This window comes from Mustela lutreola, chromosome 3, assembly GCF_030435805.1.
Source record: "Mustela lutreola isolate mMusLut2 chromosome 3, mMusLut2.pri, whole genome shotgun sequence".
Taxonomy (NCBI): domain Eukaryota; kingdom Metazoa; phylum Chordata; class Mammalia; order Carnivora; family Mustelidae; genus Mustela; species Mustela lutreola.
The window spans coordinates 149,264,154-149,290,660 of NC_081292.1; the positions used below are offsets into that span (position 1 = coordinate 149,264,154).

General features: G+C 37.7%; 1 protein-coding gene across 1 annotated transcript in view; it reads right to left on the reverse strand.

Moving 5' to 3' along the window:
• The window catches only part of CSRNP3 (cysteine and serine rich nuclear protein 3), a 208,750-nt gene extending 182,465 nt beyond the window's left edge, over positions 1–26,285 (reverse strand). Inside the window, exons 1-4 of the mRNA XM_059167137.1 lie at positions 26,232–26,285; positions 19,721–19,793; positions 7,876–8,012; positions 1,364–1,534 (exon numbers count right to left, since the gene is read on the reverse strand). The gene's annotated coding sequence lies outside the window, so the exon portion shown is untranslated. The remainder of the gene's footprint in view (positions 1–1,363; positions 1,535–7,875; positions 8,013–19,720; positions 19,794–26,231) is intronic.
• Between the last annotated feature and the right edge of the window lie 222 nt (positions 26,286–26,507).

A 26,507-nucleotide genomic window follows, 5' to 3' on the forward strand; every position in this document is an offset into this window, starting at 1 on the left:
TTATACTTCCCACAAGTTCATAGAAGTATGAGTTTAGAGATAAACGATATAAAGGCTAAACAGTCCTATAAAATTATAACTATTTTTATTCTAAATGCTTCTAACAGGGATGAGGGAGAATTCATGACTATCAAACAAACGTTCAAATTCTTAGAAGTGGAAGATAGATTATTAAAGATGGAGTTTCAGGGGTCATAGAGTCCTGATGCATGAACATCAGTGTGAATTTGAAAAGGTTATTTTGTTAAGTTTGGTAAAAATCCCCAAACATAAATGTCTCAGAAGAATAATATAGAAAAAACTTATGAAAAAAAAAATAAAACCTCTCTTTTCTGTTGGATAATTTGTACTTTTACTTCTGGAATGGAGCTTTAAAAGGAAGTTGATATCCATCATCCTCTGGGACTTTATTTGACCTTGTTTAGTTTTGCTTTGGATGATTAACTTCTAAAACGAATTTAGAGATCCCTCTTTCCTTAATGACTGGGATTGAATGGACACTGGGATGTTGGAAATTTTCACGTATTCCAAAATCAAAGAAGGCAGGTTAGAAGTCTAGAATTTTAAGTTAGAACCTACTACCATACTAAGGTAAATATTGTTGTTCATATTAACTTCTTAGGAAGGTATATATGTGCAGAAAGTGGCACTTACTATAGGGCATGAACCTGGCCTCAAGTCTGAAGTTTACCAGTGTTCAAACAGTGATAGAAGCTGAGGGATTTCAAGGCTTTGATTTCGTAGCAGCATTCTTCTAAAAACAAACATCAGGGGCGCCTGGGTGGCTCAGTGGGTTAAGCCTCTGCCTTTAGCTCAGGTCATGATCTCAGGGTCCTGGGATAGAGCCCCACATCAGGCTGTCTGCTCTGCAGGGAGCCTGCTTCCTCCTCTCTCTCTCTGCCTGCCTCTCTGCCTACTTGTGATTTCTGTCTGTCAAATAAATAAATAAAATCTTTAAAAGAAAATAAAAACAAACATCATTTTCTCACCTAGGAAATAAATGTTTTAGACTGAGTGCTGTTAATTCCATAACTCATTATCCAGTATTATTAGAAGTTCAAAAAAGCTCAACTGATTAGATTTCAAAAAGATGGATTTCAGAAAGCTGAAGACGCAGAGGAAATCATTTTCAATTGCTTGCCTTAAATTGGACTCATTTCTGCCTCTCAGAATCACTCCATAGAGATGGACAGAAGAAATACTGAGATTTAATTAACCAAAATGATATCACATTTTACAAATAAGTCTGATAGGACAAAAAACTTGGAGCAGATATTAGGCAGTGGATAAAGAGAGGAACTCCAGGAACCAACTGTCCAACACGATTTAGAGTACAGCCTGAAATAGAGCTTCAGATACTCACCAGTGAAAAGATTACAAGTGGACGGATTGGCACTATCAACACTGTCAGCACCGTCACAGCTAAAAACTTCATCATCTGATTCCCACACAGAGGAGCAGGGTGAGGAGCTGTCAATTTCTTCAAACTTCCCCTTTAAAATTCCTCTCATAGCTGCAATGCTGTCACATGTACCTGTAACAGGAATGGGAACAACAGAGCCCTGAGACGTTTGACCACGGCAGAGTCCAAGTCTTCAAATCGTTATCTGAGGCTGTAATTTTTTGAACTACATCCACCTCATGATCGTATCTGGGCAGAAATTATTCCTCCCATAATGTTCGAGAGCGTTGAAAACAATCCTACCCTGATTCGTTGTTATTTGCGTTCTCGTTTCTGTCAATGGCATTTTATAAGAAAAAGTCCAAATTAAGAAGGTAGATTCAGGGCACTGCACAAGGAGGTAGGGTTCACTGTTTTGAAACGTCAAAACAGGAGTCCATTACACTTATTTGATTTGTTCTAGCAAATCGTGTACTGTCATTGACAGAGCTAGAGTTCAGAACAAAATAGATCACTCACTTGCATGCTGTCATACCCAGAGCATACTGATTAGGGCATGTCTATCTTGCTTGGGATTTCTTTTTTCTCGGGTACAAAGGCATCTACTTTCCTGGGGCTCTTTGTCCGTCAAAAATCAAATTGGTTGCTAGGAATGGCTGGCTATACCTGCAGAATTTAGATGCCTTATCATGTTTCTAGTCAATTCAGCAGAGCTGCAGGGAGTACCTGAGTCCTGTGCCAAGGAGGTTTGGCTGAATAGATTTTAGGCAGAGTGAACCACAGTCCCTAAATCTTTTACTGGATAAAATATTAATTTGAGACTGCTCACTCTCTGAAACAGCATGGTCAGTGAAAGCCAGTCAGAGGTAGCCTGATGTATTTAAAAATTTTGTTAATGTCAATTTAGATGAACCATTAAACCTCCAAGAGTAATAATTTCTTCGTAGCTACAGAGTAACTGTTAAGATGATCAGCGGTTCCTCTGGTGACAGATAACCTCGAGGAGTAAAGAGGGTCAGATGTAATAAAATCATGAAGTCATTTCAGTCTTCTTTTTTGTCTACTGTTACTTGTAACGAAGGTATCAAGAAATATTCCTCTACCCTACTGAGACAAGAAAATTAAAGGGGAACCATGAAAAACTGGTTTTTTTTTTTTTTTCTCCTTTTCCTGTTTCTATTCTTATTAGGACCTAACCCTCCATGTTACACATGCCTCATAGAACAGATAATGTATGTACTCCTTTACAAGGCTAAAGAGTTAATGACTTCTTTGGAGTCTTCCAGTGCAGTAGAAAACATCTAATGAGGGGCCAGGCAGGGTTCTCCAAGACGACTAACTCACCAAGATCCCTGGCTCTAGGTCATAAGTGACTCTTGGAGTCACTTAAACCGTTTTCTTTGTTCCTTTGATGCCTGAGAAGATATGTGCACCAGACGACCATTCCCAATAAAACCCCCAGGCCCCAAGCAAAGGCAAGACTCATTCTCCTTTCTTTCTGAGTCTCCCAGATGCTCTGCCTGTATGCGCCCTCTCTCTCCATAAGCTCTGCTCTCCTTTCCTCCTGATGCACATTCGATCTCTATCCTATAAGCCAAGGACCGTCTTGGGTAGTCCTGCAGGACCCCTCTGGGTCCTCAGTCCCCACCAGCTCACATCACTCTGATAGCACAGGCACAATAATAAATGGCCCCCCAACCAAGGAGAGAGTGGATAGTAAGTAGCATGAATTGTGGTGAAGTCGGGATGCACAGCCAGGCCCAAGGGGGAAGCAGCTACTCAGGGCCAGTCATTTCAGCCCCACGCCTTCCCCACTGAAGCTGCTCTAATACTTGGCCAGTGCCCCATTCACTTTCAGAAGCAGTCCTTACTTTTTACATTTTACACTCCCCATCCCCTTTCCCTTATTAATCTTGTTTATAAAATTAGAAGAGCAATTTTTGGATTACATTTAAAGCCTAACTTGTACTGGCTCAGGAAGAATGACAAAGAATGGTTCAGGTAGGTGATGCCAAAGTGCTTACAGACTAAAAAATCAAAACGTTCCCTTCTCCAGTCACCCGGCACCATACCAGAAATGCCTTTGCTAGAAAATATCAGCTGGAGGAACAAACTGATTTTACAAAAGACATTCCACGACATATGCTACCAAGGAAAGGTAACATCTGAAGCCATTTTATCTCAGCATGGTAGGCCTATCTATGTCTTTTGGTAACACAGGACAAGTCTAACTAGAGTAACTTTGGTAAAAATGTAGCAACCTTGGGACTGGCTACCCTCCTAGGGCCTCCCACTGACCTCACAGTCTCCTATTGCAGTAGCGGCATCTCAGTAGATGCTTCTATAACGAACTAGTGACTATCTTACCATTCAGTGATAAAGTAAGAGCATAGGAAAAAAAAATTCCTTTCTCCAATGGTGCTGATTTACTAGCTACAGATAACTAAAATAAATAATAATAAAAAGTCAAACAAGTACTAACAAACAGATAAATAGATAATATGTCACATGGCAATCAGGGTTATGGAGAAAAATAAGCATTTAAGAGGTATAGTGACTACAAGTTTGGCTGATAGAGAATATTCCATTTCTTTTAAGAGATTTTGTTTATTCATCTGACAGAGAGAGATACACAGTGAGAGAGGGAACACAAGCACAGGGAGTGGGAGAGGGAGAAACTAGCTTCCCGCTAAGCATGGAACCTGACACAGGACTCCATCCTAGGACCCTGGGATCATGGCCTGAGCTGAAGGCAGACACTTAATGACTGAGCCACCCAGGTGCCCCAAAACATTCCATTTTTTAGTTGATTGGAGAGCTAATGTCACAGTGAGGAAGGGTATCATGAAGATAGGGAGGAGGTAAGGGGGCCAGCAATTTTGACACCTGGGGGGAAAGAATTTCAAGTCAAAAAAAAAAAAAAATGGTATGTGCCAAGGTCTTAGGGTAGGCATAGTGGGTAATTAGGGTAGACAGGAATGGAGGCTAGATTGTGTAGCATGTGGGAGGACTTCGCCATCATTCTACATGAGATGGAAGCCACCACAGGTCTTCAGTCATAGAATGACAAAATCTGACTTATATTTTTAAAGGTGTGCCCATTAGCCTATTATTTCACAAGAAAACACAGGGCCAATGGTAAAGTGATGACAGATTTCATAGGAAAAGGGAAAGGTCTAGAATTAAGGAACACACTGAGGGAGGACTTAGTGACTCAGATCAAGAGTTAGAGTCAGAAAACCTGAGTAGTCAGAGGACAGGAGAGGTCATAATTTCTTCTGGGGTAGAACAATTTAGAAAGAGTTTAGAAGGGGAAGGGAACCAAAGTACTTCCCAAAGCAATATGGTTACTTAATTTTACCAAGGACCACCTCTGTCTCTAGATTACTGATTACTTCATGACAGTGAAGTCCATCTTTTCTGCCAGGTTTCAAATAGGACCAATTCAGATACATGGGTACCAGTTTGTGATGTTGCTTTGGCGAATAAAATTAACCATAAAGGGGTGCCAGGGTGGATCAGTGGTTTGGGCCTCTGCCTTCGGCTCAGGTCACGATCTCATTGTCCTGGCATCGAGCCCCACATTGGGCTCTCTGCTTGGCAGGGAGACTACTCCCCGCCCCCTCTCTCTGCCTGCCTCTCTGCCTACTTGTGATCTCTGTCAAATAAATAAATAAAATATTTTTTTAAATTAAGCATAAAAAAGTAAGCTTTCCTTTATCACTCTACAGGAATATTTTTTTTAGTATGGCAGAAAAGAGAGAATAAATGGACAATGGCTATTATACATGGGAAAATAGAGACAAAGAACTAATAACTATTTTATTCACCACTCTTTCTAAAGTTACTTTTTCAAGATTTTTAAAAAGTCAGATATACAACTACTACCTGCTGCTGCAGGAATTATAAGACTCTGGATCTGTTTAAAAGTCAATCTCCAGGGGTGCCTGGGTGGCTCAGCGGGTTAAAGCCTCTGCCTTCAGCTCAGGTCATGATCCCAGGGTCCTGGGATCAAGCCCCACATCGGGATCTCTGCTCAGCGGGGAGTCTGCTTCCTCCTCTCTGCCTACTTGTGATTTCTGTCTGTCAAATAAATAAATAAAATCTTAAAAAAAAGTCAATCTCCAGCTTAAAAAGCCAAACAGTAGCCTAATACAACTGCTCAGTTTTTTGGTTGAGTGACTATCTTATCTTCAGGAGACTTATAGAGGTTTTAGAAGAATTACAGAAAAGGTCCTAAAAACTCAAAGCTGTTAATAGATTTTTTAAAAAAATGTTGATAAAACTTAAGTTTGTTAGTTCTAGGAAACTATTTGGAAATTTTTCCTTAGCTGATATGAAATCAGTATGAATAATTTATGTGGATTTGCTCATATTTATGCTTTTAGGTCCTTGTGGCCCTGAAGAACCTTGGGCAAAGTCATTGAAGAGAGATGAGACTGTAGAACTCGACAGTGGAGGCAGCACAAAGAAACGAAGTATAGAGGGAAAAAATGTCCTAAAGCATAACAAACACTTGTTGAAAGAGAAATTTCATCCTACAGATTGTGTCTGCCAATCTGATCCCACTGGAGTGTGCTTTGGTTGTAGGACTAAAACTGAAATACTACAATTATTTCCATGGCAACAGACATGAGATCAGCAGGAAAAGCTAAACTGTGACTTTAAGATGCTCCCCCATTCAGATTTCTGCAGGAAGAAGTGGGAAGGAAGACCAAAGAAAAGTTATGAATGTCCTTGGATGAGTTTTCCCATCCACATAGTCAAGTGGAAGCAGTCTAAATAATACTAAGTCACCCCTAGGACACAGAATATTGTTTTGAGAGTATGTGGCCAGAAGAAAATGTTAGCAAACAGCAAAGTACAGATGGCTTAATTTAAATCTGCAAGCATCAAAAAGATCATGTTATTTTTTGTATATTTGTTAGTAATCAAAGTTTTATAATTCTACTTTGGGATTCCCAAAAAGGTATGCATTTCTGAGGTCAAAAAAAGTAAAGTTTTCTTAAGCTGGTTGGCTTTTTTCTTCCTTCCTTTCTTTATTTTTTCCTCTTCCTTCTTTCCTCCCTCTTTCTCTCTTTCCATTCCTTCCTTCCTTCCTTCCGTCCTCTGGGTGTTCTTGGCCTACTTAATGGAAACACTATCTTATTACTGATCCTATGCCCAATAATTCCTTTTTAGAAGCATATAAAACACAATTTTCTTAACACTGCTTCTAATATGAAAAAATTACAATTTGTTTATCTGTCAAATAGAATAGTCAGATTTTGAATTAAAATATTTGAAACAGTTTAATACTTTAATACAAACCCAGACCCTGAAAAGGCAAGATATTATTAGCATTTAAGAGAAGAAAACTGTATGTCCTTAATTTTTATGTTCAATTGATGTTATAATGAGAAGTAACTGAGTGAAGACAGATTGCTAAGAGAATTTAAAGATAAAAATATATTGCATTTTGAGGTTAGAACTACTATGAATGTTGGGTACATTGACCTTTCTACAAATGGAATTTATTTTTAAATAATAATTTAGAGTTTATGTGGATCTCCCCTACAGACTTAAATATTTGTTGCTATTAGGCAAGCTTTACAGAACAAAATACCCAATGGTTGATTTTTTGATTGGATAACGAATACCAGTGAGCACAAATATTTTAGTAGTAAAGCTCCACAATCACAGAAATGTATTTTTATGTTCTTTCTATTTCCTCTGCAATAAAGACACTTCCTATAGAGCTAGAGTACAACTGTAGACTTGGGTTGATTAGTGAGGTTAATTGACAAATACTAGAACAAGAGTGGAGTAGGTTGCTGGGGCTAGAGATTGAGACATAATAAAGGTGAAAAAAATGAATGGAAGGTCCTGGGAATATGGAGGGAAAGTAGGGCAAAGGACAAGAGTCTGAGAAGAATAGAAGGCAATCCCCAAAAGAGAAATGGACAATTAAGTGACTTGAGAGATCGGCATTGATTCTTATCAAGGATTTAACTGCAGAGAGGAAGAAGAGGTAGTAGAAACTACCATGGGCTGTAGAGTCTGGAGAAATGCTAGTTCCAAAGATTATGGAGCCATTCGTTGGGTTAATAGGGAACTGGGAAGAATTTCTTTAATCTGAATTTGTGGTGATAATCTTGATCTCCAATTAAAAACACATCTGTTACTTTGAAATTGAATATCTGAGAGGCCAGCACTGGAAAAAGCTTAGGAGAAAAAAGCAATCAGTGTTGCTACTGTCACCACTAATTTGCCTTCAGGTACAGTAAAGCAGTGATACTTACTGCAGAATATTTAAACGAGGCTAATCGTTAACATTTCCAAAAGCTATCTTAAAAAAGAGAGTCCCAGGAACCATTAGGAATCATGGATGATGAAAAGACGGAAGCCAGTTGCTTAAAAATTTGGTTTCACCATTTTGTAAATAGGAGTTTTTCAGCTAGTCACTTAATTTCTCTGAGCCAACGTTTTCTCACCTGTGAAGCGGGGCTAACGGCTGTGGTATAGCGGTAGATGTGGTAAAATGAGCACTACAGTGCTCTCCTCAAAACCGTTCACGTCTACCTCCTCCATTGGTATGTTTTATTACGTATTGCAGAATCTTGCATTATAGCTGAAACAAAACAGAAACCATTCTCTAAAATCTTGACTGAGACCGTAATTTAGCCACTTTAATATAAAACAGGGCTATACAGTAGGAATGAGTGACCAAGCCACACTATTTGCATTTCGAGGCATTGAATGTCAATAGCACACCAAAAAAAAAAAAAAAAGAGAGAGAGAGAGATGATGCAGTCTTCTTCTGAGGATGCCCATGTTGTTCTTTTCTTTCCTTCTTTCTTTTTTTTTTTTTTTTACAACCCATGTTGTTCTGATTGATGGACATAGTGAAACAGACATCTGAATACGTTCTCTTCCTTGTCAAGTAACCCTGTCTAGCCAAAAACTTACCTCAAACTTTAGGAAGGATGCTGAGATTCCATAAGAAGTCTCTAGGAACCTAGTATATACGGCTGTCACGTCAGGGTCTGTTCCCTCCCTTGTCAAGGGAACTTGCTTTGCTAAAAGGCCACCTAACATTCTAGGGAAAAGCATGAGTTGATTAATATTGCTTATGAAATTTAACCTATAATTTCTCCACTTCTGTCATGAGTTTCGTTCTCATTCAATATTTTTCAAAAACTATATGTTTGTTTTATTTGATTTATACGTTCGTGCTTAAGGCTACATAACATTTCATTGAATAGCGATGCTATAATATTTAACTAAAACTCTAAAGGGAAATGTTTAGCTTCTCTTTAAGTGTTTATTATTATAAATCAAGTATAATTAACTTTTCTTTTGCATACCTTTGTATATACCTCTGATTATATCTTTAGAATAAAGCCCTAGAAGTGGAAGTACTGGACATTCAATATGCATTGTCAAATTACCTGGCAGAAGGATTCTACCAATTTGTTTCTTTTATTGTGCGTTGGTATATCATTTTACCATACTCTTGCCATGACTATGACAATACTATTTTTTTTTAATATCTCTGAGTTTTGGGGTGCCTGAGTAGCTCAGTTGGTTAAGCATCTGATTCTTGGTTTCAGCTTGGGTCCTGATATCATGGGTCATGGAACTGAGCCCTATGTCAAGCTCCAGCTCCATGTTAGGCTCCGCACTCCGTGGAAGTCTGCTTGGATATTCTCTCCCTCTGCCCTTTCCCCTGCTCATGCTCTCCCTTTCTCTCTAATAAATAAATGTTTAAAAAAATAAAAAATAAAATATCTGTGAGTATTTCAGATACTCCATAAGAACAAGGGCTATACACATATAGTATTTACTATATGCCAGCACTGTTCTAGCATCTCACATATATATTAGACTGGATTCTAAAATGACATCCCTATCCCCTAGTGTGCATGCCTTGTATACCTCTAGGATTGCAAATATGGTGAGATATCAGTCCTGTAATTATGTTCACATCACAAGGCAAAGGCATTTTGCATACATACTTAGAGTCCTATATCAGACACCTGATAAGAGATTATCTGGGTGGGCCTGAACTAATCACAGGAACACTTCAAATCTGGAGGTAAGAAATTAAGGGTGAGATTATGGATTTAAAGTAAGATTCTCTGTAGCTGACTTTGAAGAGGGAAGGGGTGCTATGACGTGGCACGTGTGCAGACTCTAGGAGCTCTGAGAGCAGCTCCAGCCCAGCAAGCAGGATACAGGGGCCCCAGTCTACAACCACGAGGAACTGAATTCTTGGCAAAAAGGATGAGCTGGGAGGTAGATTTTTTCTCCCCAGAATTACCAGACAAGAAGTCAGCCAAACGGACACCTTGGTTTCCACCTTGTGAGATCCTGACCAAGGAACTTCGCCACATAGTGCAGGACTTCTGACTTCTATGCTAATAAATGGGCATTGTTTTAAGTTGCTAAATTTGTGGTAATTTTGTTATATAGTAATAAAAAACTAGTATATCATCATCTCATTTAAACTTCAATGTGCATATATGAAGTAGGCATTATTAATGACATTTTCCAAAGAAAAAACAAAGCATAGAGAAAGGTGACTAGGCAAAGATCATAGAGTTAATTAGTCTTTGGAGGAGGCATTCGAATCCAAGCATTTTGGCACTTGGAATCATACTTTCAATCACCACTCTTTCTTGACTATTGATGGTATCTTACTGCTCAAAATTGGTTTTCTCTGTTAGTTAGAACTATTTTTTCCCATGTGCATTCTTTCCATCCTTATTGAGTTTCTGTGTGTTTGTATTGTGTGCATTTATCTAAGTTACTTAACATATTTTTTCTCAATAAAAGATATATTAAGTTTGTGTTTAGAGACATTTTATTATAGCTATTAGGAGCACACTCTGGCTTGGGATTTTTTTATATTTTTACATTACGTTTATAGAAGAAATAGGTCATAAACACTTTTACATCCAAGTGCCTCTTTAGAATTTAAATTGAATTCATTGGGATTCCTTCATACTGTCCATTATGTTCTATTTTTTTCTTAATTAATAAATTGCTTTTCTTCTAAATAAATAGATCATAATAATGTGGCTGAGTCCTTACTTGGTACCAGAAACTAAATTCTGTGAATGTGCTCTCTCATTTGCACTTATAATTGATTCTGAAATGAGTATTATTGTTGCCTTATTATCATTGGGCAACATGAAGCTTAGAATATATTTTACTTATGTATTTTGGACATAAGGTTCCTTTGTGACAGCAAATATTTTAAAACACAAGTGCACATGCCACTTTGTAGAAATTTAAAAACAAACCATGGGGGAAAAAGAATTTAAATTTGAATATATTACTCTTATGAAGAATATGCAATTCATGGAGTAATTTTGAAAATGTTTTTATTTTGGAAACATGGGAACTATTTTCATATTGAAAAAATTATTAAAACATATTTCGGCCTTGGAGTTAGAGATTCTTCGGGAGATTATAGGTATACATCTGTCTTAAAAACGATTAATGTAGCAAATACAAAACTTGATCTATAAAATTTTTAATGAATGAAGTTTTGTGTTAGAAAGGGAGTCTACAGGGGCACCTGGGTGGCTCAGTGAGTTAAGCCTCTGCCTTCAGCTCAGGTCACGATCTCAGGGTCCTGGGATCGAGCCCCACTTCGGGCTCTCTGCTCAGCAGGGAGCCTGCTTCCTCCTCTCTCTCTGCCTGCCTCTCTGCCTACTTGTGATCTGTCTGTCAAATAAGTAAACAAAATCTTAAAAAAAAAAAAAGGGGAGTCTATGATCAAATAAATCTTGAAAATTCATACTATATACCCTTTTTGCAAAATCTCACTGGCATTTAGCCTAATAAAGGCTATACAGAAGTTGGTATTGTTTAAATTTGGTCAAGATTCTTGCAAACTTATTTAAGCATAGAAATTTTTTTTTTTTTTTTTAAGATTTTATTTCTTTATTTGACAGAAAGAGACCGTGAGAGAGGGAACACAAGAAGGAGGAGTGGGAGAGGGAGAAGCATGCTGAGCAGGGAGCCTGGTGCAGGGCTTGATTCCAGGACACTGGAATCATGACTGGAGCCAAAGGCAGATACTTAACCAGTGAGCCACCCAGGCACCTTATAAGCAGAGAATATTTTTTTCATGGAATATTCAATAACACTTCTCAGAACTTTGAAAAATGCTTTACCAGTTAATTATTTTGAAAGTCTTACCACTGTTATCCATTAATGATTCTAGGATTTATTTTCACCATTGTGAAAACATGGAAAAATACTATCTCATACAATACTAACTTAATTAGCTTGATGCCCAATGATCTAATTGCAGTTAATGTGGAAGAGTAGAAAAACTTGCCAATCAAGAATTTTATGGGAGGAGGAGCAAGATGGTGGAGAAGTAGGAAACGTAAATATCACTGGGTCCCAGGAGTTCAGCTAGTTATTTATCAAACCATTCTGAGCACCTACAAACTCAACAGGAGATCAAAGAGAAGAACAGCAATTCTAGGAACAGAAAAGCAACCAATTTCTGGAAGGTAAGACATGCAAAGAAGTAAATCTGAAGTGATATATGGGAAGACAGACCACAGGGGGAGGGGCTGGCTCCTGGCAAAATGTAGAGCATCAGAGCACAAATTCCAAACTTTAGAAGTCTGCTCCTCTGAGGGATGTCGCTCCAGAGGTTAAGCGGAGGGTGGAGCCCTTGCAGGGACAGTGTGATCTCAGGACCCACGGGGTCACAGAAAGACTGGGGGTACCTGAGTGTGGCAGAGTTGCCAGGTATCAGAGCAGAGAAGCCAGCTACAGAGATGGAGTGAGCTCTCAGCTCAGGATTACCTTAAACTGTGATCTGTGGCACAGTTGGGCCAATGCTCTTTAAGCAGAGACACAACAAACTGTAGATACTGGGAGACTGCCTCCTTCCTTCTCTGGGAGGAGTGGTGCAGGAGCATGCTGCAAGAATCTGCTAGGTTTGGAGACTCCAAAGGGGGCCATGTGCCAGAGACAGAAACAGTCACAGGCAGGGTGAGCTCAGAGCGCAGCTGGAGACCAGGGAGACAGGAGAGATTGACTGCTTTTCTCTGAGGGCACTCTGAGGAGAGGGTCCCAAGTTCTCAGCTCCTCCCAGCCAGAGATTGGGAGGCCACCATTTTCTTTCCTGTCCTCCAAAGCTGTATGAAAAGCATTCAGGAACAAAAGCTCCCAAGAGCGAAGCTGAGCAGATTACTTAGTCTGGCCCCTGGCAAGGTCGGTACAATTCTGCCTCTGGCAAAGACATTTGAGAATCACTGCAACAGTCCCCTCCCACAGAAGATCAGCAAGAACATCCAGCCAAGACCAAGTTCACTGATCTACGAGAACTACAAAACTTCAGAGCTACAGGAATAAAGCACATAGAATTCATGGCTTTCCCCCCCCCATGATTCTTTAGTCTTTCAAAGTTAAATATTTTTTAATTTTATTTTTTTCTTATTCTATTAATTTTTATTTTTCCTATTTAAATGTTTTTTAACTACTTAAGCTTATCAATACCTTTTTAAAAATCTTTAACTTTCATTGTTATACTCCTATTCTATCCCTTCATTGTATTTGGACTGTATACTTTTTTGTATACATATAGGTTTTTCTTTCTTTAAAACTTTGGGATACAAAATATACCTTAAATATATACCCTAAAATATCAAAATATACCCTAAATCTAGCACATGGCTTTGTTCTACTCTCCACCCTAATCACATCCTTTCCTCTTTTTTTTCCCCTTTTTTCAACCAACTTCTTATCTTGTCAATTCCCTTTTTAGAATCTTTTTTAATTGTCATTTTACAATCCTATTTCATCCCTTTGTCATGTTCACCCATATGTATATATACATATAAATATTTTTCTTTCTTTAAAAGTTTGGTAGGCAGCTTCTTCTAACAGACCAAAATACACCCAAAATCAAGTGTGTGGCTGTTCTTTTCACCAGTCAAATACATATATATAATTTTCCCCCCTCCTTTCTTTCTTCTGCACCCCCTGATTTCAGGTCTCTTCTGATTTGGTTAGTGTATATTTTTTCTGGGGTTGTAGCTGCCCTTTTAGTATTTTGTTCTCTCATTCATCTATTCTTATCTGGATAAAAATGACAAGGCAGAAAAACTCACTACACACACACAAAAAGAACAAGAGGCTCTACCGATGACTAGGAGCCTAATCAATATGGACATGAGTAAGATGTCAGATCTAGAGTTCAGAATGATGATTATCAAGGTGCTACCTGGGCTCAAAAAAAGCATGGAGGATACTAGAGAATCCCTTTATGGAGAGATAAAATCCCTTTCTGGAGAAAGAAAAGAATTAAAATCTAACCAAGTTAAAATTTTTAAAAAAGCTATTAATGAGGTACAATAAAAAATGAAGGCTCTTACTGTCTGGATAAATGAGGCAGAAGAGAGAATCAGTGATATAGAAGACCAAATGATGGAGAATAAACAAGCTTAGAAAATGAGAAAAACAACTACTGGACCATGAGGGGAGAATTCAAAAGCTAAGTGATATCATAAAACGAAACAATATTAGAATAATTCAATCCCAGAGGAAGAAAAAAGAGAGAGAAAGACAGAGAGAGAGAGAGAAAGAGGCAGAATGCATATTGGAGCAAATTATAGCACAGAATTTCCCTAATTTGGTAAAGTAAGCAAGCATCAAAATCCAGGAGACACAAAGAACCCCGCTCAAAATCAGTAAAACTAGGTCAACACCCTGTCATCTAATAGTAAAACTTAACAAGTCTCAGTGATAAAGAGAAAAATCCTGAAAGCAGCTCAGGACAAGAGCTCTGTAACATACGATGGTAGAAATATTAGTTTGGCAGCAGACCTATCCACAGAGACCTGGCAGGCCAGAAAGGACTGGCATGATATATTCAGAGTAATAAATGAGAAAAATGTGCAGCCAAGAATATTATATCCAGCTAGGCTGTCACTGAAAATAGAAGGGGAGATAAAAAGCTTCCAGGACAAAAAAAAAAAAAAAAAAAACTAAAATAATTTGCAAACACCAAACCAGCCCTACAGGAAATATTGAAAAGGGTCCTCTAAGCAAAGAGAGCCTAAAAGTAACAGACCAGAAAGGAACAGGACATACACAATAACAGTCATCTTACAGGCAATAAAATGGCACTAAATTCATAGCTTTCAATAGTTACCCTGAATGTAAATGAGCTAAAAGCCCCAATCAAATGACAAAGGGTATCAGAATCGGGGGGAGGGGAAAGCCATCAATATGTTATCTGCAAGAAATTCATTTTAGACCCCAAAACGCCTCCAGATTTAAAGTGAGGGGGTAGAAAACAATTTACCATGCTAATACACATCAAAAGAAAGCTAAGGTGGCAATCTTTGTATCAGATAAATTAGATTTTAAGACAAAAAATATAATAAAAGATGAGGAAGGAAACTATATCAAACTTAAAGGGTCTGTCCAACAAGATTTAACAATTTTAAATATCTATGCCCCTAACATGGGAGCAGCCAATTATATAAACCAATTAATAACAAAATCAAAGAAACACATCAACAATAATATAATAATAAAGTAGGGAACTTTAACACCCTCCTCACTGAAATGGACAGATTATCTAAGCAAAAGATCAACAAGGAAATAAAGGCTGTAAATGACATGCTGGACCAGATGGACATCACAGATATATTCAGAACACTCCATCGCAAAGGAACAGAAGACACATTCTTCTCTAGTGCACATGGAACATTCTCCACAATAGATCACATCTTGGGTCCAAATCAGGTCTCAACTGGTATACCAAAAGACTGGGATCATTCATTGCATATTTTCAGACCACAATGCTTTGAAACTAGAACTCAACCACAAGAAGAAAATTGGAAAGAGCTCAAATACATGGAGGTCCTACTAAAGGATGAATGGGGCAACCAGGATATTAAAGAAAAGTTTAAAAAAATCCATGGATACAAATGAAAATGAAAACACAACTGTTCAAAATCTTTGGGACACAACAAAGGCAGTCCTAAGAGGAAAGTACATAGCAATACAAGCCTTTCTCAAGAAACAAGAAAGGTCTCAGGGTGCCTAGGTTGCTCAGTCAGTTAAGTGTCCAGCTCTTAATTTTGGCTCAGGTCGTATCTCAGGATCATGAGATCAAGCCCTGTGTCAGACTTCACCCTCAGTGAAGTCTGCTTAAGATTCTCTCCCCCAATCCCTCTACCCCTCTTCCCTATATTCTCTCTCTCTCTCTCCCTCTCTCTGAAATAAATGGATGAATCTTATGGCGGGGGGGGGAGAAACAGGAAAGGTCTCAAGTATACAACCTAACCTTACACCTAAAAGGGCTGGAGTAAGATCAGCAAAGAAAGCCTAAACCCAGCAAGAGAGGAGAAATAATAAAGATCAGAGCAGAAATCAATGAAATAAAACCCAAAAGAACAGTAGAACACATCAATGAAATTAGGAGGTGGTTCTTTGAAAGAATTAAGATTGACCAGACTTATCAAAAAGAAAAGAGAAAGGACCAATATTAATAAAATCATGAATGAAAAAGGAGAAATCAAAACCAACGTCAAAGAAATACAATTATAAGAACATGTTATGAGCAACTATACAGCAGCAAATTTGACAATCTGGAAGAAATGGATGCATTCTTAGAGACATATAAACAACCAAAACTGAACCAGTGAGGAATAGAAAACCTGAACAGACCCATAACCAGTAAGGAGATTAAAGCAGTCATCAAAAATCTCCCAACAAACAAGACCTCAGGGCCAGACAGCTTCCGAAGAGAATTCTACCAAATTTAAATAAGAATTAATACCTAATCTCCTAAAACTGTTCCAAAAAATAGAAATGGAAGGATAACTTCCAAACTCATTTTATAAGGCCAGCAGTACCTTGATCCCAAAACCAGACAAAGACCCCACCAAAAAGGAGAATTACAGACCAATATCCTTGATGAACACAGATGCAAAAATTCTCACCAAAACACTACCAAGTAGGATCCAACAGTACATTAAAAAGATTATTCACCACGACCAAGTGGGATTTATTTCTGGGCTGCAAGTTTGGTTCAACATCCACAAATCAATCAATGTGATAAAATATATTAATAAAAGAAAGAACAAGAACCATATGATACAGTGAATAGATGCTGAAAAAGCATCTGACAAAGTACACCACACTTTCTTGATCAAAACTCTTCACAGTGTAGAGGTAGAGGGCACATACGCAATATCATTAAAGCCATGTATGAAAATCCCACAGCAAATATCATTCTCAATGGGGAAAAACTGAGAACTTTTCCCCTCAAGTCAGGAACACAAAAGGATTGTCCACCATCAACACTGCTATTCAACATAGTACTAGAAGTCCTAGCCTCAACAATCAGACAACAAAAAGAAATAAAAGGCATCCAAATCAGCAAAGAAGTAGTCAATCTCTCACTCTTTGCAGATGACATACTGTATGTGGAAAACCCAAAAGACTCTACTCCAAAACTGTTAAAACTCATACAGGAATTCAATAAAGCATCGGGATATAAAATCAATGCACAGAAATCAGTTGCATTTCTACACCAACAGCAAGACAGAAGAAAGAGAAATTAAGGAGTGAATCCCATTTACAATTCCACCCAAAACCAAAAGATACTTAGGAACAAACATAACCAAGGAAGCAAAGAATCTGTACTCAGAAAACTGTGAAGTACTCATGAAAGAAATTGAGGAAGACACAAAGAAATGCAAAAATGTTCCATGCTCATGGATTGGAAGAACATATATTGTGAAAATGTCTATGCTACCTAAAGCAATCTATACATTTAAAGCAACCCTATCAAAATATCATCAATGTTTTTCAAAGAAATGGAATGAATAATCCTAAAATTTACATAGAACCAGAAAAGACCCTGAATAGCCAGGGGAATGTTGAAAAAGAAAACCAAAGGTGGCAGCATCACAACTACAGACCTTAGGCTCTATTACAAAGCTGCAATCATGAACAGTATGGTACTGGCCAAAAACAGACACACAGATCAATGGAATGGAGCCCAGAAATGGACCCTCTACTCTACGGTCAACTAATCTTTGACAAACCAGGAAAGAATGTCCAACGGAACAAAGACAGTGTTTTCAACAAATGGTGTTGCAAAAATTGGATAGCCAACATGTAGAAGAATGAAACTTGACCACTTACTTATACACACATAAAAACAGACTCAAAATGGATGAAAGACCCCAATGTGAGACAAGAATCCATCAAAATCCTTGAGGAGAACACAGGTAGCACCTTTTCCACCTCAGCCACAGCAGCTTCTTCCTAGAAACATCACCAAAGACAAGGGAAGCAAGGGCAAAAATGAACTATCAGGACTTCATCAAGATCACAAGCTTTTGCACAGCAAAGGAAACCATCAACAAAACCAAAGACAACTAACATAATGGGAGAAGATATTTGCAAATGGCATATCAGATAAAGGGCTAATATCCAAAATCTGTAAAGAACTTATCAAGCTCAAAACCCAAAGAACAAATAATCCAATCAAGAAATGGGCAAAAGACATGAACAGACATTTTTGCAAAGACGACGTCCAAATGGCCAACAGATACACGAAAAAGTGCTCAACATCACTCAGCATCAGGGAAATGCAAATCAAAAGTATAGTGAGATACCACCTCACACCATTCAGACTAGCTAAAATAAATCAATCAGGAAACGACAGGTGTTGGTGAGGATGCAGAGAAAGAAAAACCTTCCTACATTGTTGGTGGGAATACAAGGTGGTGCAGCCACTCTGGAAAACAGTATGAAGGTTCCTCAAAATGTTGAAAATACAGTTTCCCTACAACCCAGCAATCTAACTACTGGGTATTTACCCTAAAGATACAAATGTAGTGATCTGAAGGGGCACATGCACCCAAATGTTTATAGCAGCAATGACACAATAGCCAAACTATAGAAAGAACCTAGATGTCCAATGGATAAAGAAGATGTGTGTATATATGGGGGTAAAAATTTTATATATATATATATATATATATATATATATATATATATATATAAACAATGCAATCCTATGCAGCCATCAAAAAAAAAAAAAAAAAAATCTTGCCACTTGCAACAACATGGATGGAACCAGAGGGTATTATGCTAAAGGAAATAATTCAATCAAGAGAAAGACAATTATCATATGATCTCTCTGACAGGAATTGGAGAGGCAGGGTGGGGGGTCGTGGGAGGTAGGGAGGGGAAAAAATGTAACAAGAAGGGACTGGGGAGGGAGAAAAACCATAAGAGACTCTTGATCTCAGGAAACAAACTGAGGGTTGCTGGAGGGTGAGGGGGAAGGGCTAGGCTGGCTGGGTTATGGACATTGGAGAGGGCATGTGCCATGGTGAGTGTTGTGACTTGTGTAAGCCTAATGATTCACAGACCTTTACCCCCAAAGCAAATAATACATTATATGTTTATAAATTTTTTTTTTAATTAAGAAGAATTTTTTCAAAGATTTTATTTATTTATTTAACAGAGGGATAGAGAGCACAAGTAGGTAGAGCAGCAGGTAGAGGGAGAGGGAGAAGCAGGCTCCCTGCTGAGAAGGGAGCCTGATGTGGGACTCCATCCCAGGACCCTGAGATCACGAACTGAGCTGAAGGCAGCCACTTAACTAACTGAGCCACCCAGGCACCCAAAAATTAAGAATTTTATGGGTTTTTCAGAAAATCGCATCAAAAAATGGGCAGAAGACATGAACACACACTTCTCCAAAGAAGACATACAAATGGTTAACAGACACATGAAAAAATGTTCATAATGATTAGCAATCAGGGAGATTCAAACCAAAACCACATTGAGATACCACCTTACACAAGTTAGAAAGGTCAAAATCAACAAGATGGTAAACAACATGTGTTGGAGAGGATATGGAAAAAGGGGAACCCTCTTACACTGTTGGTAGGAATGCAAGTTGTTGCAACCACTTTGGAAAACAGTGTGGAGATTCCTCAAAAAATTAAAAATAGAGCTACACTATGACCCTGCAATTGCACTACTAGGTATTTACCCAAAGATACAGATGTAGTAAAAAGATGGGTCATCTGTACCCCAATGTTTATAGCAGCAGTGGTCACAGTCCCCAAACTGTGGAAAGAACCAAGATGCCCTCCAATGGGCGAATGGATAAAGAAGATATGGTCCATATATACAATGGAGTATTATGCCTCCATCAGAAAGGATGAATACCACTTTTGTGTCAACATGGATGGGACTGGAGGAGATTATGCTGAGTGAAATAAGTCAAGCAGAAAGAGTCAATTATCATATGGCTTCACTTACTTGTGGAGCATAAGGAATAACACGGAGGACTGGGAGCACTGGGTGTGGTGCATAAACATTGAATTTTGAAACACTGAAAAGAAATAAAATAAAATAAAATAAAATGAAAAAGAGAATTTTATGGGTTTTTGATACATTAATGAAGAATAATACTTAGGAGGTCATTAAAAGCCCTGGGTATCATTTGGCTCCATTCTTCCATTCCTTGTTTCCAATTCTTAGCTTATAAACAGAAAAGGATGATTAACAATAACAATAAAAATTACACACAATTCCATATTATGATCCACATTCTGTGGTGAAAAGTGTTCAACATATATCTATCAGTCTTTACAGTATCACCCAAGTTGATAACCAAATTTTACAGAAAAGGCAGCAGAGGCTTGGATAACTTAAGTCACTTTCCCAAATTTACAGAGGCAGTAAGATGGCATGTCTAAGAGCTGAATGACAGTCACCCTGATGGCAAAGTCCAATGTGCATCCCATCAATTATTACACTGTACTACCTAAAAAACTAATGGGCCAGCCGAAGTTAAAATACCCCGTTAGCTCGATGTATGTATTTCTAAAAGAAGGCATGCTGACTGGCTGACTAAATCATTCATTTAAGGGGTATATATGTATACCACAGTACAGTTCCCACATAAATGAGCACAGTAATGGTATATTAGGAATCAATATTTCTCTTGAAACTCCCAGACATTACATCAGGGCATAACATTCTTTTTTTTTCTTTTTGGTCAGTTCTACCTGGCTGTGGTAGACTGTGGGACTTCCACTGGCATTATATTATCTGCCTACCTTTGCCTTGTTGTTGATAGAGACAAAGGACACCCCTGCCACCAAGAATTATAGTTAAGATAGCTGAATAAAAATTTATGAACAGGTCAAAAAAATGGCTGTCAAACCACATCAAGAAGCCTTGGTAGAAGGTGCGGGACAAGCCCGAGGTAGTTCTAGGTTGTTTTCGTTGACTCTGTCCAGAAGTGCTGTGGAGATCTCTGAATATAGAAACTGAAAAGGGGAGTGCCCAGGCTCAGTTTCCCATCTGACACTGAGCCCGAGAGGATTCATTGTGTGCATGGGAGAGTCTACGTGGGACACTTACTGATTGAGGTAAAGAAGGCAAAGAATCTCAAACTTTAAGGATGAGTTTTACGAGCTACCAGAAAGGAATTTCAAAAAAGCAAAATAAAAAAGAATTTTTAAAATAATGTTCGAAAACCTTTTCTAGAGTCTTTCTGGCTTAATATGCTGACAGTATCACAACCAGTATTACCTGGATAATGACTGATGACAGATATTGATTTTCTGTGGCTAGCCCAACCTGGGAGAGAAAAGGAAATCTTTGTAAATGCATTCAGGAGTCCTGTTTGGGAAATTATTTGTTTCATTTATTAAATATATTGTGATACATCCACAACATGACAGCAGCTAACTGTATCAACCCTTACTAGAGAACAAAACTAAAATGTATTTTTTACCGTGACAGCAAGCTCACAAAAAGTCAAGGAGACTGTGACAGTAAGTCAAAGAGATCAGTAAAAGGATACCAGGGCAGGTCTAAAGTGGAAAGTTCCACGTAACTCTAAAATTCCTGTGCTGTTATGCTTTGTGGACCATCTGGCCACACCATGCTTTTTCGCCTTCTTCCAAAGTCCTCCTAAACTAAATGCTTTTCTTGCATCCAGTATTTAATGCATTATATCCAATATTTAATACAAACACACAGTGTTTGGCTGTTGTTATTTTGCATAAGCAAATGCTCAGTTTCTTACTAAAATATCACTATGGGAATCCCTCTCTGTGCCTTCTTTCTTCATAGGTAAAACAAGCAATCCAGGAAGAAACCATCTCTACAGGCCAGTTCCATGTTTCTAGGGTAACAGAAGACTAAAATAGTCAAAGGGAATGCATGGAAATACAATGAGTATTTGTCAAAGGGCTTTATAGTCAATATTCTTTATAAAGATACAAAAATTCACAGAAGAACTACTTGTTCTTGTGTGTGGTGGTTGGTTTTTGTACAAATGTGCAATGCGAGTCAGGAGAAATATTAAGATGTGTAAACCACCATTTGTTGTTGAATTAGAAGTTATTGTGTTAAGCTCTGTTTTTATAAAGATTTTATTTTATTTATTTGGGAGAGTGTGTGTGTACATAAGCGTTGGGGGGGGGGGCTGCAGGGGAAGAGGGAGAGGCAGGCTCCCCTCAGAGCTGAGAGCCCCATGTGGGGCTCGATCCCAGAATTTGGGATCATGACCTGAACCTAAGGCAGAGACATTTAACTGACTGAGCCACTCAAGAGCCCTTGTGTTAGGCTCTTGATCTCACTAAAGTAGGAAGTCTTTAGAAATAAATCACATAGTTTCTATTCACCTCTTAGCCATAAGATTAAAAAGAATGGCAAAGTTGAGCTCCTTTCAAGTGGTTTTTTTGTCAGAGTGTTATTCTTAGAATTACTATTGACATTTATCAAGGTCATCATAATCTTGAATTAAATGCTTAAAAAGTTATGTTGAGTCTGTATTCTGAGTACACACATTTAGCAATTTTCAGGTCAAACTATTTAGTCAATTATAACAACTCAGATCTGAATAGTTGACTGACAAATCAAATGATCTGCCCAACTGATTGACTGAATATGTGAAAACATCCGAATGTGATCATTAGCTTGATAATCAAATCCAGTTCTTGCTTTCTGATGTACAAAGTGGTAATTAAAAAGTAATTATGCTACTTTAGACCAACCCCCCTTCCATACCTAGATAAGCCCTATCTTATATTATCAAGTATTAAACCTATACTAAGGCAAAACTGACTTCTGATCAATAATATTTTTGAATTATGGCCTCCCATCGTCCAAACGCTAAAGCAATTCTTCATCTGTTTGAATTACCTGAACATTGGGAAACCAGACCCAAGCTTTCTTACCTGGGTGTAACTTCCATTTCTTTTAAATCCCACCTTTCCATTCTCGGCAATGCAATGTTATTTGACAAACTAACATGACAGATATAAAATTGTCTACCTATATTATAGGAGCAGCTATTAATATTTCATTTTCCTGAATACATTCTGTGAGACTTAAGAGACCCATGTAAACTCATCTACGAATCTGGCAAGCCACTTGCAGCAAATAAAGAACCACGGAGCAGTCAAGAGCCATTACTAACGAGCTGTGTTTTAAAATCATCTGCAGGTGAACGTGAGCCTAGGCAATGCGTTATTTTCAGGAACTTGAAATGCGCTTGAAAACTTTGATCGTGCCTGCAATAAGGGTTATCTGGAAAGCTTGCATGACCCATCTCCTCATCCATCTGCTTTGTTGTCAGTGTGTTTTTTAAGGTCATCTGTCTTTAGGCTGAACATGTTGCTCCTGAAGGGCTTTGCTCATATTACTAGATGAAAACTAAACTCCTCCCATCACCCTAACTCTTTGTGAAAAATAATGTTCTGATGTACCATATTAATTTAAGTAATGTATTGGCTAGATATCAAATACATTAAAATATAGTTTAAGCATGTGGTATTTTATTTGCTATATTACTAATAATAAATCTAATAGACTAAAGTTATTATTACAAAAATAAACAATATGTCAAAAACATTGAAGTGAGAGGTAAAAGAGTTAGGAATCTTATTTGAATTATGATAAAATAATAGGAAAGCTATAACAGCTTTATGATGATTTTCCCTCTCAACAATTTGCTGAGAGAAAAATATTTATAACGAATGTGTTTTAATTTTGGAAATTGCCTCAGGTAAAATACGATAATTGTGATTTTTTACTTCTGATCTTGAAAAGCCACACAGAGTGAAATTTTATTTCCAAATCAAGCAAAAGCCTTCCAACAAAACAAAAAAAGTGTATTTATAATAATTCTTTAAAAAATTCAATCACATTATGTTATTAATATTTAAAGTTTTTAAGTTGTGTAATTTTTTATGTATTAGATTACAAAGGACTGCAGTACAGAAACAGTATGGACATTAAGTTTAAAAAAGTCTTCATCTGTCAAAATATGAATTTGATCTTTGCTATCCATAGCCTGAACATAGATCTCAAGCTTTTCTTTCTGATTGAGATGACTGATGCACTAAAATATATTTCATAATTTTATTGTCTCATTCAGTATACTACTAACCACACAAAACAGAAAGAAAAAGGAAAGTGTTACGCAAAAGGAACATATGTAACATATAAACACATAACATGTAAAAACCTATATTTAAGTCTTAAAAATGCTCTAAAGGAAAAAACAAATGATACTGCATTTGCCATCTCACAGAACAGCCTTACATGGTTTTCATTTGCCTTGTTTCATCCTTCACTTGGACAGGAAGCTCTTAACTGTTTTCTTTCATGCTTTTTTTTCCTCTCTTGCCTCCACTCCAGCGCACATGCCTGCCCCCCGCCCCCAACACACACTCTTTTTTTTTTCCTATAGTCTCTGCAGTAAAAGCTACCATAGTTATCTCATGGAGACGTCTCATGCAGACGCCTCATGCAGACGTCTGCCAGTGGATGATAGGAAATGCTGATTGAGAAAGGGTTTATCTACTTTTCATCCAAAATATGTGAACCATTAAGGAAATTATAAAAAGCAGCAACAATATACTCTGGTTTTATTCAGAACCTTTCCCTTAGCGATTATTAAAACGATGATATTTTTAGCCAAAGAAAGCAAAATGCATCTGCAGCAGCTGGTTTCCAAGGAAACAGAATAATTTAAAACCATGTGGAACTCTGCTCTCTAATTTTCATCAATTCCCCTTCATTCCTGGAGGTAGCTTTACTCAGAATTTATAATTTCCAAAAAACATAACTGCCTTGATTTATTTTTTTCTAACACATTTTAGGAGGTGAGAACTCTCTGGATTTATATATCACCTACATTCCAATCTGGGGTAGATTAATTTCTATCATCATTTTGTTTTAAAAACCAAGATCAGAAGATTCCATCAATAATTAGAAACATAGCAACATTGCAGTATCGTGTAATGATTCTTGAAATCCAGAAATAGTTCAAAATAAACCATGCAAGTGTATTTGCTTGGGTCAATAAGACACAAGCATATAAACATATTATTAGCTATATTTAGTATGTTTAGGAAATCTAAGCTAGTTCTCCATTCATTTAGATGATCTTTTCCAAATATTCAGTAGTTTTTCTCCCCTTCTCTTTTCGTAATTTTTTCAAGAACTATTTTGTATTTGTCTCTCATTTAAAACCAAACCCCATTTCTCAAACAAAAACAAAAAGCAAAGACAAGATCAAAAAAATTCGTAGATAAGATACATATTCATTCCTGTTAGTTTGTGATTTATTCAGAAGAAGTATTTTTAAAATACTTGAATATACCATTTACATCAGAGAAATACTTTTATTATAATCGACAAGTCTTAATTGATTGCCAATGTGCCCAGGTCAGTAGAAATATTTCTTAAAAGAAGCTTGATTTTAATTAGATTCCCTCCATGGATTCCCTCCTCCACTGCTCCGTGTTTATGAATTAAAATAACTAGAAAAGTAAATGACTTGTAGTAAAATTATTTTTCTTCTTTTTACTGTCAATGTGTCATTTAGTGTATTTTTAGAACTCTTGCCTATTTTCCCTAAGGGAAAATCAAAGACAGGATTAAGAGATACAAGCAACTGGTTAAGTAAAATCTTAACTTAAAAAAAAAAAAAAAAAAAAAAAAACTGTTGCCCTAGGGATATTACCAACAATATAAATGCTGCGAAGGAACCCTTATCTAGATATGTTTGATTGATAAATGAAACTGCCAATGAAATTTGCCTATTAAGATGCTATTTTTTACAGCAATGTTTAGTCCTTCATAAACAGGTTTCCGAGGTTTTAAAATGAAAACAGCCCTATGCATGTTGCTAAACATAGAGTCGCTTTATCATCACCTAAGGTTACGATTTACGAAATACAATGATACAATCACTCGGTAGCATGAGATTTATCAAGAGCAGAAAGTTAAAGAGCTTAAACGCACACGAAATCATGCATTCTAATGCAGCACTTAGAAGTCTCCAACCTGCAAAATTTATTTTCCTAAGCCATTCACTGTATTGTACCTCTTAAAAGACACCACATGAAATTTTATGTCTATTTTCAGAGAAAGCTCCATGTTCTCCGAACCTGTGGAATTTACCGGGCTTTCGTCATCTTTCCCTTCATTCCCAATCACACAAACTTGAATTCGGGGGGGAAAAAAAAAGACACATGGTGATTCATCGTATCTATTAATTTTGCTTCAAGAACACTTCCTAGAAAGTTAAACAGGGCAAGACATGCCTCGGGTGCTTTTATCAGCTAATGGCTTGGCAGGGAGGAAAAACCGCTCCCTGCCAAGCTTCCTTAAGCCACGAACGGGACCCACTTTCGGGAACTGTCTTCAGAATCATTTTCGTATCTTAAGATCCTCTCCATAGGCACTGAGAAGCATTCTGTTTTGAAGAAAAATATTTTTTTTTTTCCTTTTTAGCTCTTACCTGTAAAGATGGTTTCTGTACTTCAGCTCCGTCGGAACAGACTGAAGAGTTCACTCCTCCCTCGTCCATCCATCAGGCAGCAGCCGACCAATAACAAAGCCAGATCCGGCGGTCTCCGGCTCCCGCTCCCCGCTCTGCGGCCATCCCCAGCTTGCCCCCACCCCCACTCGCGCAGAGGGCAAGTCCTTGCGGCTGAGAGAGAGGAAAGGAGTGGAGAACAGCAATAGGAAGAGGAGAGGAATAAAGAGATGAAAGATATTTCAACGAAGAGCTCCA